At 46.6% G+C, this 15,827-nt stretch overlaps 1 protein-coding gene across 6 annotated transcripts in view; it reads right to left on the bottom strand.

Annotated features, from left to right (window-relative positions):
* LOC134346577 (butyrophilin subfamily 3 member A1-like) overlaps positions 1–15,827 on the bottom strand; it is a 154,027-nt gene that overhangs the window by 96,756 nt on the left and 41,444 nt on the right. For 2 of the 6 annotated variants that reach the window (XM_063048005.1, XM_063048004.1), the window contains exon 3: positions 2,818–2,978. The exons of 3 other annotated variants lie outside the window; for them this stretch is intronic. The gene's annotated coding sequence lies outside the window, so the exon portion shown is untranslated. Of the gene's footprint in view, positions 1–2,817; positions 3,091–15,827 lie in introns of those variants that run through there. One more of the 6 variants, XM_063048006.1, reaches the window with a different exon arrangement.

Below are 15,827 nucleotides of genomic sequence, written 5' to 3'. Positions count from 1 at the left end.
AAAGAAGTGGAGAGCTTTGAGACCTTCCTGATGGGGGATGGAAGTATATAGGGACTGGACATCCATGGTGATAATAAAGCGGTGGGGGCCAGGGAACTTAAAATCATCGAAAAGTTTAACGGCGTGAGAAGTGTCACGAACATAGGTAGGAAGGGATTGAACAAGGGGGGATAAAACCGTGTCGAGGTATGCAGAAACGAGTTTGGTGGGGCAGGAGCAAGCTGAGACAATAGGTCGGCCAGGACAGGCAGGTTTGTGGATCTTGGGTAGGAGGTAGAAACGGGAAGTGCGAGGTGAGGGAACTATAAGGTTGGTAGCAGTGGATGGGAGGTCCCCTGAGCGGATAAAGTCGGTGATGGTGTGGGAGACAATGGCCTGGTGCTCCTTAGTGGGGTCACGATCGAGGGGTAAATAAGAGGAGGTATCCGCGAGTTGTCGCTGTGCCTCGGCATGGTAGAAGTCAGTACGCCAGACTACAACAGCACCCCCCTTATCGGCGGGTTTAATAATAAGGTTAGGATTAGTGCAGAGGGAGTGGAGAGCAGAGCGTTCCGAAGGAGTGAGGTTGGAATGGGGACAAGGTGCGGTGAAGTCGAGACGGTTGATGTCCCGTCGGCAGTTAGCGATAAAGAGATCCAGAGCAGGCAGAAGACCAGAGCGGGGTGTCCATGAAGAAGAGGAGGGCTGAAGACGGGAGAAGGGGTCATCGGTGGGGGTGGAAGAGTTCTTGCTGAAGAAGTAGGCTCGGAGATGGAGACGGCGGAAGAAGAGTTCCACATCATGGTGAATGCGGAACTCGCTGAGGTGTGGGCGAAGGGGGACAAAGGTGAGGCCCTTACTGAGGACAGAGCGTTCTGCCTCTGACAGTTGAAGGTCGGAGGGGATGGTAAAGACCCGGCACGGATGAGAGCTGGGATCAGAGAGGGGAGGGGGAGGCTGGGGGTGTCAATGGAGAGGGGAGGGTTGGGGTGAGAGGAAGATGGAGCCTCTGAGGACCCAGGAGCTGACGATGGGACCTGAAGGAGACAGGGTTGCAGAGTGGTGGTGGGGGAAGGGGAGACGGGAGTCACAATAGCAGCACATAAAGACCCGGCCTGGAGTTCAAGGCTGGAATCTTTCAAGAATCACTTTATACTGGCATGGTTGCAGAGGAACAAAAAATTGCAAATGTTACTCCACTCTTTCAGAAGGGAGGAAGACAAAAAAAAAGGAAATGATAGGCCAGTTAGATTAACCTCAGTTGCTGGGTAAGTATTTGAGTTCATTATTAAGAATGCGGTTTCAGGGTACTTGGAGACTAATGATAAAATAAGTCAACATCAGCATGATTTCTGTAAAGGGAAATCTTTGCTAACAAATCTGTTAAGAGTTCATTGAGGAAGTAACAAGCAGGGTGGACAAATGAGAGGCAGTGGATGTTACTTACAGGAATTTTCAGAAAATATTTGATAAGGCGCCACATATGAGGCTGCTTAACAAGATAAAATCCCATAGCATTGCAGGAAAGATACTGACATACATAGAGGAATGGCTGACAGACAGGAGACAGTGAATGGGAACAAAGGGGACCTTTTCTGGTCGGCTGCCAGTGACTAGTGGTATTCCTCAGGGATCAGTATTGGGACCGCTACTTTTCACATTGTTTGCCAGTGATTTAGATAATGGAATTGATGGCTCTGTGGCAAAGTTTGCAGATGATACAGAAGTAGGTGAAGGGGTAGGTAGTGCCCAGGAAGCAATGAGATTGCAGAAGGACTTGGACAAATTGGAAGAATGGGCAAAAAAGTGGCAGATGGAATACAGTGCTGGGAAATGTATGATACTGCATTTTGGTAAAATGAACAAAGGTGCAAACTATTATCTGAATGGGGAGAAAATTCAAACATCAGAAGTGCAAAGGGCCTTAGGAGTCCTCATGCAAGACTCCCGGAATGTTAACTTACAGGTTCGTTTGTGGTAAAGAAGGCAAATGAAATGTTGTTATTCATTTCAAGGGGAATACAATGCAAAAACAAGGAGATAATGCTGAGGCTTTATACGACACTGGGCAGGCTGCACTTGGAGTATTGCCAACAGTTTTGGGCCCCATACCTCAGAAAGAATGGGTTGTTATTGGCGAGAGTCCAGAGGAGGTTCAGGAGGATGATTCCGGGAATGAAGGGGTTAACATACAAGGAGCGTCTGGCAGCTTTGAGCCGGACCCACTGGAATTTAGAAGAATGAGGGGAGAGGGGATCTCATTGAAAACTACCGAATGTGATAATGACCAGATAAAGTGGGTGCGGAGAGGATGTTCAGTGACGGGCGTATCCAGAACGCTAGGGAGGGCTCAGCCTCAAAACTGAGGGGCGACTTTTCAGAACGGACACAAGGAGGAATTGTTTTAATAGCCAGAGAGTAGCGAATCTCTGGAATGCTCTGTCACAGGCTGCCGTGGGGGCCAAGTCCGTGGGTATATTAAAGGCGGAAGCTGATAGTTTCCTAATTGATCAGGACATCAAAGGGTCCGGCGAGAAGGCTGGTTTATGGGGTTCAGTGGGATCCAGGATCACCCATGATGGATTCTGCTCCTTTGTCTTAGGGTCTTAAGGACTTCCACCTCCCCGACCCGCCTAGCCCTCGCTCTCCCGATTCTCCAGAGCAGACGGGTTCGCCGTTCCGGCTCCGGCAACAACAACGAGGCGGAGCCAATTTCGGGGCCGTGAGCCGGCCGGTAGCGGCGGGTCTCCCCCTCACTGACTGCGCTAGGAAAGAGGAAAGTGACCCACTTTGTCCGGGTGGCTCCCGTGCGGTGACATGTTCCCGAGCCCCACTCACCCGATTAGCTTCCTCACGCAGAACTCCCTCCCCACTCCTTGTGGGGAAGTTTGTAACGAGCGCTCAGCAGTAACGTGGAGTAAGCGACCTCAGAGCAGAACTTTCTTGTTCAGGAGCACCACAAAGTCGGCGTCACGGCAGCAGCCAGAGGAAAAAGTTTCCTGCAAAATGGATGCAGTTGAATAGGCGGGACGAAGAGGGTGAAACTGTGTAGGGGATTGGAGAGGACAATACCAGCCTAACAACTCCCTCTTGTGCTCCTTCCCCTTTTCTTTCTTCCATGGCCTTCTGCCCTCTCCGTTAGATTTCCCTTTCTCTAATCCTGTATTTCTTTCACCAATTTCCCAGCTCCTTCACCCCTCCCTCTCCCGGTTTCATCTGTCACCTTGTGTTTCTCTTGCCCCTCCTCCCACCTTTTTAACTCACTTTCTGTTTTCTGTGGGGACCCCTCCCTGTGCGACTTCCTTGTGCATTTGTCCCTCCCCACTGATCTCCCTCCTGGCACTTATCCTTGCAAGCGGAACAAGTGCTACACCTGCCCCTACACCTCCTCCCTCATTACTATTCAGGGCCCTAAACAGTCCTTCTTGGTGAGGTGATACTTCACCTGTGAGTCTGTTGGGGTCATGTACTGTGTCCGGTGCTCCAAGTGTGGGCTCCTGTAAATCAGTGAGACCCGACACCAAGCACCTCTGTTCTGTCAGCCAGAAAAAGCAGGATCTCCCAGTGGCCACCCATTTTAATTCCACATCCCATTCCTATTCCGATATGTCCATCGATGACCTCCTCCACTATTGTGATGAGGCCACACTTAGGTTGGAGGAACAACACTTTATATTCTGTTTGGGGAGCCTCCAACCTGATGGCATGAACATTGATTTCTCAAACTTCTGATAATAACCTACTCCCCACCTCCCCTTCACCTTTTCCCCCTCTCACCTTTTCTCTTTACACACCCATCGCCTCCCTCTGGCACCCCTCCCCACTTTTATTTCTTCTATCCCTTCTGTCTCCTTCACCAATCACTGTCCCAGCTCTTTACTTCATCCCTCCCCCTTCTGGTTTCACCTATCACCTGGTGTCTCTCTCCCTCCCCACCCCCACTTAAAGCTACTTCTCGGGTTTTTTCCCAGTCCAACTGAAGCGTTTAGGCCCGGAACGTTGACTGTACACTTTCCGTAGATGTTGCCTGACCTGCTGAGTTCCTCCAGGGGTTTGTGTGTGTTTATTACCCCTGAGGACCCGTCTGTTTTACTGTTGAAAATCAAAGTCTGATAAAACTCAAGTTCAGAGGCGGAGTCTGTGGTCACAGAGCCTGTCAGCGAGGCTGGAAAACAGAAGTTTCTTTGAAATGGCTCCTCACACAACTTTATACAAGTTTGCAAATTATATCACTGGTCGAATCACAGCTGGTGATGAGTCAGTGTACAGGAGTGACACAAGGTACCTGGCTGAATGGTGCTGAAACATGTTCAAAGTAAATTTATGATCAAAATTATTATATGTCACCACATGCAAACTTGACTTTCATTTTCCTGCAGGCATACTCAATAAATCCATCATAGGCACACTGGCATTGTGGTTAGCACAACACTTTACAGTCTAGTCGACCCACGTACAAGGAGTTGTGTGTTCTCCTCATGACTATGTGGGTTTCCTCCAGGTGCTCTGGTTTCCACCTACCGTCCAAAGATTAACTAGTTGATAGACTAATTGGTCATTGTAACTTGTACCATGATTTGGCTGGGATTAAATTGGGGGATTGATGGGTAGCGAGGCTCAAAGGGCCAAAAGGGCCTATTGCACACTGTATCTCAAAAAAAATAATAGCCATAAAGAATGAATGAAAGACCACTCCAACTTGGGTGTTCAACCGTGGAGCAAAAGACAACAAGCTGTGCAAATTCAAAAAGATAGATAGATAGATAGATAAATAAATAAATAAATGACAAATACTGAGAACATGAGATGAAGAGTCCTTGAAGTTGATCCCGTAGGTTGTGGGGAGCATTTCAAAGATGGGGCAAGTGAAATTACCCACTTTGGTTCAAGAGCCTGATTGTTGAGAGGTAATAATTGATCCTCAGCCTGGTGGTGTGAGTCCTGAAGCTTCTGTATCTTCTTCCTGATGGAAACAGCATGAAGAGAGTTGGATCTGGGTGGTGGGGGTCCCTGATGATGGATGCTGCATATAATGTAGCAAACAATAGAGGAAAGCTAGAGGATTGGGATTTTTTTAAAAAAACAAGAGAAGGCAACTGAAAAAGCAATGAGAAGAGAAAAGATGAAATATGAAGTTATGCTAGCTGATAAGATGAAAGGGGAGACTGGAAGATTATTCAGATATATAATGAGTAACAGAGAGGATAGAGTGGATACTGGACTGCTAGAAAATGAAGCTGCAGGGTCAGTAATGGTGGGGAGAGAGACGGGAGAGGGGGTCAAAGAAGTGGTAGACGAGCTCAGCAAGTATTTTTGGGCAGTCTTCAGAGTGGAAGGCACTAAGTTTCAGATTCAGATTCAACATGTAATTTCCTGTACTCAAGTGCAAAATAGTACAAAATAGTTTGTCACACCTCGCTATCAGGTGTGGGTAAGCTGCCCGACAAGGGTCACCAGTTGGAAAAAAAACAGAGGGTAAGTGTCAACAGCATATTGGTGCAAAAGGTTTTATTTAGTGCCAGTTGAAAAAAGACTGAAGCAGCCCAAAAGCTGTGAAAAAAAATTATTTACAAATAGTCAAATGAAGGCAAATGTACAAAAATTTACAATTACAGTGGCATGCAAAAGTTTGGGCACCCCTGGTCAAAATTTCTGTTACTGTGAATAGCTAAGCAAGTAAAAGATGACCTGATTTCCAAAAGGCATAAAGTTAAAGATGACACATTTCTTTAATATTTTAAGCAAGATTTTTTTTTAATTTCCATCTTTTACAGTTTCAAAATAACAAAAAAGGAAAAGAGCCCGAAGCAAAAGTTTGGGCACCCTGCATGGCGGTACTTAGTAACACCCCCTTTGGCAAGTATCACAGCTTGTAAACACTTTCTGTAGCCAGCTAAGAGTCTTTCAATTCTTGTTTGGGGGATTTTTGCCCATTCTTCCTTGTAAAAGGCTTCTAGTTCTGTGAGATTCTTGGGCCATCTTGCATGCACTACTCTTTTGAGGTCTATCCACAGATTCTCGATGATGTTTAGGTCGGGGGACTGTGAGGGCCATGGCAAAACCTTCAGCTTGCGCCTCTTGAGGTCGTCCATTGTTTTTGAGGTGTGTTTAGGATCATTATCCTGTTGCAGAAGCCATCCTCTTTTCATCTTCAGCTTTTTTACAGACGGTGTGATGTTTGCTTCCAGAATTTGCTGGTATATAATTGAATTCATTCTTCCCTCTACCAGTGAAATGTTCCCCGTGCCACTGGCTGCAACGCAAACCCAAAGCATGATCGATCCACCCCTGTGCTTAACAGTTGGAGAGGTGCTCTTTTCATGAAATTCCGCACCCTTTTTCTCCAAACATACCTTTGCTCATTGCGGTCAAAAAGTTCTATATCATCAGTCCACAGGATTTGTTTCGAAAATGCATTAGTCTTGTTTGGATTTTCCTTTGCAAACTTCTGACGCTGAATTTTGTGGTGAGGATGCAGGAAAGGTTTTCTTCTGATGACTCTTCCATGAAGGTCATATTTGTGCAGGTGTCGCTGCACAGTAGAACAGTGCACCACCACTCCAGAGAATGCTAAATCTTCCTGAAGGTCTTTTGCAGTCAAACGGAGGTTTTGATTTGCCTTTCTAGCAATCCTATGAGCAGTTCTCTCGGAAAGTTTTCTTGGTCTTCCGGACCTCAACTTGACCTCCACCGTTCCTGTTAACTGCCATTTATTAATTACATTACAAACTGAGGAAATGGCTACCTGAAAACGCTTTCTGTCTTCTTATAGCCTTCTCCTGCTTTGTGGGCATCATTTATTTTAATTTTAATTTTAATTTTCAGAGTGTTTGGCAGCTGCTTAGAGGAGCCCATAGCTGCTGATTATTGGGACAAGGTTTGAGGAGTCAGTGTATTTATAAAGCTTTGAAATTTGCATCACCTGGCCTTTCATAATGATGACTGTGAACAAGCCATAGCACTAACAAGTGAATTAAGGTCTGAGACCTTGGTAAAAGTTATCTGAGAGCTCAAATCTTTTGGGGTGCCCAGACTTTTGCATGGTGCTCCTGTCCTTTTTTTCACTCTAAAATTGTAGAAAAAAAAATTAATCTTGCTTAAAATGATGAAAAGAATATTTCATCTTTAACTTTATGACTTTTGGAGATCAGTTCATCTTCTACTCACTTAACTACTCACAATAACAGAAATTTTGACCAGGGTGTCCAAACATTTGCATGCCATTGTATATGGAAACTTTCTCCAAATAAACTATTCACCAACTGTCAAATCCAACCCTCACACCTCTCAGCAAAGCCAAACTGAGGGTTTAAAATCTGCCTGTGTAGGGTAAATACTAAATAATCTGCAGATGCTGGGGTCAAAGCACCCTCACATCACGCTGGAGGAACTCAGAAGGTCAGGCAGCATCCATGGAAACGATGAGTCGATGTTTCGGGCCGGAACCCTTCATCAGGACTGTAGAGCGAAGGGGCAGAGGTCCTATAAAGAAGGTGGGGGGAGGGTGGGAAGGAGAAGGCTGGTAGATTCCAGGTGTAAAACCAGTAAGGGGAAAGATAAAGGGATCGGGGAGGGGAAGCAGGGAGGTGATAGGCAGGAAAGGTGAAGAAGGAATAGGGGAAAACATGATTTTTGGGGGTTTTTTTCCATCGGCGTTCAGAGAGGCGGGACTGTGCCAGCGTGTGACGTCAGGCTGTGAAGCGCGGAAGATTTAAAAGGAACAGAGCCTTATATAGCGGGCAGTGGAGTTTGCGGGCTGCGGAATGAGCCGGGAGCAGAGTGAAAGCTTAGGGGCTTCGGCTCAAAGGGCTTAGGCAGAAACGGATGAGGCGAGAAAGGTTTGGTATTCATTTTTTGTTGTTATTTTAGGAGAGGGGCAGTATGAGTGTGAGGGCAGTTTGTTGTTCTCGGTGCTGGATGTGAGAGGTCCTGGAGTCTCCCAGCCTCCCAGACGTCCACATCTGCGCCAGGTGCGCCGAGATGCAGCTCCTAAGGGACCACGTTAGGGAACTGGAGCTGCAGCTCAATGACCTTCGTCTGGTCAGGGAGAGTGAGGAGTTGATAGAGAGGAGTTACAGGCAGGTGGTCACACCGGGACCACGGAAGGCAGACAAGTGGGTCATGGTTAGGAGGGGGAAGAGGAAGAGTCGGGTAGTAGAGAGTATCCCAGTGGCTGTGCCCCTTGACAATAGGTACTCCTGTTTGAGTACTGTTTAGGGGGACAGCTTACCTGGGGGAAGTGACAGTGGCCGTGCCTCTGGCAAAGAGTCTGGCCCTGTAGCTCAGAAGGGTAGGGAGAGGAAGAGGAGGGCAGTGGTAATAGGGGACTCGATAGTAAGGGGGTCAGATAGGCGATTCTGTGGATGCAGTCCAGAGACCCGGATGGTAGATGTCCTGAAGTGGGAGAGTGAGGAGCCAGAGGTCGTAGTACATATAGGTACCAATGACATAGGTAGGAAAAGGGAAGGGGTCCTGAAAGGAGAATATAGGGAGTTAGGAAGGGGGTTGAGAAAAAGGACTGCAAAGGTAGTAATCTCGGGATTACTGCCTGTGCTATGCGACAGTGAGAGTAGGAATGAATGAGGTGGAGGATAAATGTGTGGCTAAGGGATTGGAGCAGGGGGCAGGGATTCAAGTTTTTGGATCATTGGGACCTCTTTTGGCGCAGGTGTGACCTGTACAAAAAGGACGGGTTACACTTGAATCCTAGGGGGACCAATATCCTGGCGGGGAGATTTGCGAGGGCTACTGAGGTGACTTTAAACTAGAATGGTTGGGGGGGTGGGAATCAAATTGAAAAGACTAGGAGAGAGGAGGTTAGTTCACAACAGGGGGATGGGAGCAAGTGCAGAGAGACAGAGGGGTGTAAAATGAGTGTAGAAGCAAAAAGTAGTAAGGTGAAAAGTAAAAGTGGCAGGCCGGCAAAGCCAAGGCAAAAATCAAAAAGGGCTACTTTTGAACATAATTGTATAAGGGCCAAGAGTGTTGTAAAAGCGAGCCTGAAGGGTTTGTGTGTCAATGCAAGGAGCATTCGTAATAAGGTGGATGAATTAAAAGTGCAGACTGTTATTAATGATTATGATATAGTTGGGATCACAGAGACATGGCTCCAGGGTGACCAAGGATGGGAGCTCAACATTCAGGGATATTCAATATTCAGGAGGGATAGACATGAAAGAAAAGGAGGTGGGGTGGCGTTGCTGGTTAGAGAGGAGGTTAACGCAAAAGAAAGGAAGGACGTTAGCCGGGAGGATGTGGAATCGATATGGGTAGAGCTGCATAACACTAAGGGGCATAAAACACTGGTGGGAGTTGTGTACAGGCCACCTAACAGTAGTAGTGAGGTTGGGGATGGCATTAAACAGGAAATTAGAAATGTGTGCAATAAAGGAACAGCAGTTATAATGGGTGACTTCAATCTACATACAGACTGGGTGAACCAAATTGGTAAGGGTGCTGAGGAAGAGGATTTCTTGAAATGTATGCGGGATGGTTTTTTGAACCAACATGTCGAGGAACCAACTAGAGAGCAGGCCATTCAAGATTGGGTATTGAGCAATGAGGAAGGGTTAATTAGCAGTCTTGTCGTGAGAGGCCCCTTAGGTAAGAGTGACCATAATCTGGTGGAATTCTTCATTAAGATGGAGAGTGACATAGTTAATTCAGAAACAATGGTTCTGAACTTAAAGATGGGTAACTTTGAAGGTATGAGGCGTGAACGAGCTAAAATAGACTGGCAAATGACACTTAAAGGGTTGATGGTGGATATGCAATGGCAAGCATTTAAAGATTGCATGGATGAACTACAACAATTGTTCATCCCAGTTTGGCAAAAGAATAAATCAGGGAAGGTAGTGCACCCGTGGCTGATGAGGGAAATTAAGGATAGTATCAATTCCAAAGAAGAAACATACAAATTAGCCAGAAAAAGCGGCTCACCTGAGGACTGGGAGAAATTCAGAGTTCAGCAGAGGAGGACAAAGGGCTTAATTCGGAAAGGGAAAAGAGATTATGAGAGAAAACTGGCAGGGAACATAAAAACTGACTGTCAAAGCTTTTATAGATATGTGAAAAGAAAAAGATTGGTTAAGACAAATGTAGATCCCTTACAGACAGAAACAGGTGAATTGATTATGGGGAACAAGGACATGGCAGACCAATTGAATAACTACTTTGGTTCTGTCTTCACTGAGGAGGACATAAATAATCTTCCAGAAATAGTAGGGGACAGAGGGTCTAGTGAGATGGAGGAACTGAGGGAAATACATGTTAGTAGGGAAGTAGTGTTAGGTAAATTGAAGGGATTAAAGGCAGATAAATCCCCAGGGCCAGATGGTCTGCATCCCAGAGTGCTTAAGGAAGTAGCCCAAGAAATAGTGGATGCATTAGTGATGATTTCTCAAAACTCTTCAGATTCTGGACTAGTTCCTGAGGATTTGAGGGTGGCTAATGTTACCCTGCTTTTTAAAAAAGGAGGGAGAGAGAAACTGGGGAATTATAGATCGGTTAGCCTAACATTGGTGGTGGGGAAACTGCTAGATTCAGTTATCAAAGATGTGATAACAGCACATTTGGAAAGCGGTGAAATCATTGGCCAAAGTCAGCATGGATTTGTGAAAGGAAAATCATGTCTGACGAATCTCATAGAATTTTTTGAGGATGTAACTAGTAGAGTGGATAGGGGAGAACCAGTGAATGTGGTATATTTGGATTTTCCAAAGGCTTTTGACAAGGTCCCACACAGGAGATTAGTGTGCAAACTTAAAGCACACGGTATTGGGGGTAAGGTATTGATGTGGATAGAGAATTGGTTAGCAGACAGGAAGCAAAGAGTGGGAATAAATGGGACCTTTACAGAATGGCAGGCAGTGACTAGTGGGGTACTGCAAGGCTCAGTGCTGGGACCCCAGTTTTTTACAATATATATTAATGACTTAGATGAGGGAACTAAATGCAGCATCTCCAAGTTTGTGGATGACTCGAAGCTGGGTGGCAGTGTTAGCTGTGAGGAGGATGCTGAGAGGATGCAGGGTGACTTGGATAGGTTAGGTGAGTGGGCAAATTCATGGCAGATGCAATTTAATGTGGATAAATGTGAGGTTATCCACTTTGGTGACAAAAACAGGAAAACAGATTATCATCTGAATGGTGGCCAATTAGAAAAAGGGGAGGTGCAACGAGACCTGGGTGTCCTTATACACCAGTCATTGAAAGTGGGCATGCAGGTACAGCAGGCGGTGAAAAAGGCGAATGGTATGCTGACATTCATAGCGAGAGGATTCGAGTACAGGAGCAGGGAGGAACTACTGCAGTTGTGCAAGGCCTTGGTGAGACCACACCTGGAGTATTGTGTGCAGTTTTGGTCCCCTAATCTGAGGAAAGACATCCTTGCCATAGAGGGAGTACAAAGAAGGTTCACCAGATTGACTCCTGGGATGGCAGGACTTTCATATGATGAAAGACTGGATCTACTAGGCTTCTACTCGGTGGAATTTAGAAGATTGAGGTGGGATCTTATTGAAACGTGTAAAATCCTAATGGGATTGGACAGGCTAGAAGTAGAAAGATTGTTCCAGATGTTGGGGAAGTCCAGAACGAGGGGTCACAGTTTGAGGATAAAGGGGAAGCCTTTTAGGACCAAGATTGGGAAAAACTTCTTCACACAGAGGGTGGTGAATCTGTGGATTTCTCTGCCACAGGAAACAGTTGAGGCCAGTCCATTGGCTATATTTAAGAGGGAGTTAGATATGGCCCTTGTGGCTAAAGGGATTGGGAGTATGGAGAGAAGGCAGGTACAGGGTTCTGAGTTGGATGATCAGCCATGAGCATACTGAATGGTGGTGCAGGCTCGATGGGCTGAATGGCCTACTCCTGCACCTATTTTTTTGTATTTTTAGGTTTTACATTGTCTCTTGTGCCTCTGATTTGTGGACCAGAGTTACCCCCAAGTGGTCGCCACTCTTGTGACTGAGCAGAAGATGACAGGGGTGCTCCGTTCAGGGCGTTGATGTACTGCTGGGCCAGCTGCGCAGCAAAGGATTGTATTCTTGGACCCACGTACAAACATACCCCAGTAAGACTTGCATCAGCTGCTGAACGTTGATGAATTCCCCGATCTCCTCCTTGCTGTGGACCTCTGGCCTTATCCAGCGTTGGTCGAGCCCTTTCAGACAATGGTAGGTCTCCTTTGGTGACTCTCCAACTGGCACAGACCTCCCCCAAAAGCACAGTCGATAGGTCTCCGGCGATATGTCGAATTTTGCCAGAAGCGCCTCCTTCAGGTCAGGGTAAAAGCTGAATCCTTCCTCGCCCTTGGCTATGTAGGATGAGTCCTCTGCTCCATGTGCTACCCGGACGTCTTGGCCAGCCATTTTAACTGCAGGAGATAATTCTCCATATCCTGTCCATCTTGGATGTCTGGAATCTTTGGTTCTGAATGGTTGGCAAAGTCTCCACGTCTTAGCTCAGTTGCAGGAACCTTTTTCTTGGAAAGGCACCTGTGGTGGTGGTTCGGGCTGGCCTGCATACCTGGAGGCCCAGATAACAAGGAGAGCTGGGGTGCTGGTGGTGGAAGCAGCATTTTTGGGGCTTCTGCTGTCCGAGGAGTCTGGAGAAGGAATGAAACTTGAAGCGGTGGGTGCTCCCAGGTCAACACCCATCTCTGGTGATGGAGCTCTGATAAGGCTGGTTCGTAGCTCTCAGAACTCCCACAGAAGTATTTCTTCCTGGGCCTGCTGCGTGGAGAGTAACTGGCCACGAAGAGCTGCCAGCTCCGACATCCCCACAGACTTTCTCGGCTCCTCAGAAGGACCACAACATGTTTTGGGCCGTGCACCTTGGGCCTCGTACTGCTCCTTGGACCCCCATCGTGTCCCACTGTCCGTCTTCATGAGACTCCACCTTGGAGCACCTAGTTTAACTCTGGCCTTCTGTATCCCCAGCCCCACTCTTTTCGACATCTGCATCCCTTTTTGGCTTTCTGTCACACCTTGCTCTCAGACGTGGGTAAGCTGCCCGACGAGGGCCACCAGTTGGGAAAAAATCAGATGGTAAGCTGCAACAGCATGTTAGTGCCAGGGGTTTTATTTAGAGCCAGGAGAAAAAACAAAGCAAAAGTTGCTCAGATGTTGTGAAGAAAACTTACTTAGAAATAGACAAATGAAAACAAATACAAAACTTTACAAACATACAGGGGTTTTCTCCATGATACACTTTGTCAATAACTCTCCAAAATAACTATTCACCAACCGTGAAATCCAACCTCCACACCTCTCAGCAATGCCGAAATGAGGGATTAAATCTGCCTGTGCAGGGTGTAGTGTGCCTGCTGCCACTGATACGGGCATTATTTTAGGACGCCCAAACTGTCCATCGGGTCTTTTGGGACTGTCTGCTGTCTACAAACCGATGTAATGGAGAGAGTGAAAATAAATGAAACTGTTTGGAATACCTGTGTCTGGAATCTTTATTTTTGTGAGTTATAAACCAGTAGATACTTTTTATCTTAATATCAAATTCCTGTAATACCAGGCTCCAACTTAATAAGCGTTTGTTTTTATCCTTCATTGTGGCCAAAAACACTAATGGATTGTGATCAGTGTAAATTATCAGTGGTTTCCGTGCCGGACAAATATAAACCTCAAAATGTTGTAATGCCAGTAATTCCTTCTCCACAGTGGAATAATTTCTCTGATGGACATTAAACTTCTTAGAAAAATAAGCCACTGGGTGTTCAATTTCCTCTTTGTCTATCTGCAACAGCACCGCCCCTGTCGCTTCGTTGCTATCATCTGTTGCTAGGGAGAAGGATTTTGAAAAGTCAGGCGCATTCAATACAGGGTGGTGACACAAAATCGCCCTCAGACTCTCGAAGGCTTGTTGACAAAGGTCGTTCCACACAAACTTCGCATTCTTCGACAAGAGGGAGGGTAATATCCGCAAAGTTTTTGCAAAACTTCCAATAGTACCCTACCATCCCCAAGAACCTTCTCAGGGCTCTCTTGTCCATCGGGATGGGAACTTCAGAGGTAGCCTGCACCTTAGCCTGCATCGGTGCCAGCTGCCCCTGTCCTATCACATACCCCAGATAAGTGACCTTAGCGTGGCCGAACTCACTTTTCGCGAGGTTCACAGTCAGATTGTCTTCAGACAGCCGTTTAAGCAGTTCCTCCACTGCCACCATGTGCTCCTCCCACGTGTCACTCCAGACCACTAAATCGTCAATATACGCTTCTGCGATCTTTTAACCTTTTTATCACTAAATTAATCATCTTTGGAAGGTCCCTGGGGCGTTCTTCATGCCAAAAGGTAAAACATTATACTCGTATAACCCGGATGGAGTGACAAATGCTGAGATTTCTCTAGCCCGGTCGGTTGAAGGAACGCACCAGTACCCTTTTAGCAAATCGATCTTTGTGATGTACTTAGCTCTCCCCACCTTATCAATGCAATCATCTACCCTTGGGATGGGGTAAGCATCAGTTTTTGTGATGGTGTTCACCTTTCTGTAATCTGTACAGAATCGTATGCTCCCATTGGGTTTCAGGACAACCACACAGGGAGAAGCCCACTCTGATTTGGATGGTCTAATAATACCTGTGGCTAGCATGTGTTCAATTTCTTTCTCCACTAGCTTGCCCTTCTCCAAGTTCATCCTATAGGGGTGTTGCTTAATAGGCTGATCTGATGTGACAACGACATCATGTACTGTCCCTTTGCATTGCCTCGGGACATCCGGACTTACATCTGCATGCCGGTTAATTAGCTTTATCAGCGGCTTGCTCTGTTCAGGGGTTAAGTGAGAGACCTTATCAGCAAAGTTGGCCAAAACAATAGAGTTCTCCAATCTGGTCGGCACCATATTTATCTTTTCAAGGTGGGTTTTCGCCGTATCATTTGGTACCCCAGCCTCATTTATTTTTGTGATAACACCGACTGGATCTGCTTTCTTATCGTGGTAAGCTTTTAACATATTAATATGCATTAACTGTGTCAGCTTACATCTACAATACTTAATAATATCCTTCCTCATGTTCGGCCAGTAAAACTTTTTCATAATTCTATCGACTGTTTTCCTCACCCCAAAATGTCCACCGAGGGGTATCTTGTGGGCCAGGTTAAAAATCTCGTCCCTATAAATTTTCGGCACCACCCTCAACTCCTCATCTGCGGGCATGGTACTTGGTTTCCACTTCCTCATCAGTACTCCCTCCTTCACATAATAGCCCACTGGCTCCCTTTTTAATTCTACTTCGGAGAGAGCTGTCTCCGTCAAAACCATTAGCTCCTCGTCTGGCTCCTATGCCTGTATAAATTCCTTCCTTGCTAATGATAAGTCTACCTCAATGTCCGTTTCACTACGCCCCGTCTCACTTTCTAACCCCTCCTGGTACAAGGCCGGTAAAAATGTCTCCGCTAAATCTACATTCGCTTCGGCAGCCTTTCTGGACATGCGCCGAGTCACTGCGCAAACGGGATAAACCTGTGAGTCCATGGGCGGGGCCTCAATGCTGGCAGGCTGGCTTGTCAATCTTACTGCTGGGTACACCTCTCCGCCGGCGTGGTCATTACCGAGTAAGACCTCCACGTCTTCCATCGGTAGTTCGGGCCTCACCCCTATCGTGACCGGTCTGGAGACCAAGTCACTTTTTAGGTGTATCTGGTGCAAAGGTACTGCTTCAGTCCCTTTCCCAATGCCTTTTATCACACTGACCTCCCCAGTCTGGGTCTCTGAACTAAAGTCTAACACCCTCCTTAAGATCAACGACTGACAAGCCCCAGTGTCTCTCAAGATCCGTACTGGAACTGGGGTTTACCCCTCCTTCACCGACACCAAGCTGGCCGAAATA

The sequence above is a fragment of the Mobula hypostoma genome, chromosome 5 (genome assembly GCF_963921235.1).
Source record: "Mobula hypostoma chromosome 5, sMobHyp1.1, whole genome shotgun sequence".
NCBI classification, from domain to species: Eukaryota; Metazoa; Chordata; class Chondrichthyes; order Myliobatiformes; family Myliobatidae; genus Mobula; species Mobula hypostoma.
The sequence above is the reverse complement of the archived record's forward strand: the minus strand, read 5'-3'. Positions and strand labels throughout refer to the sequence as shown.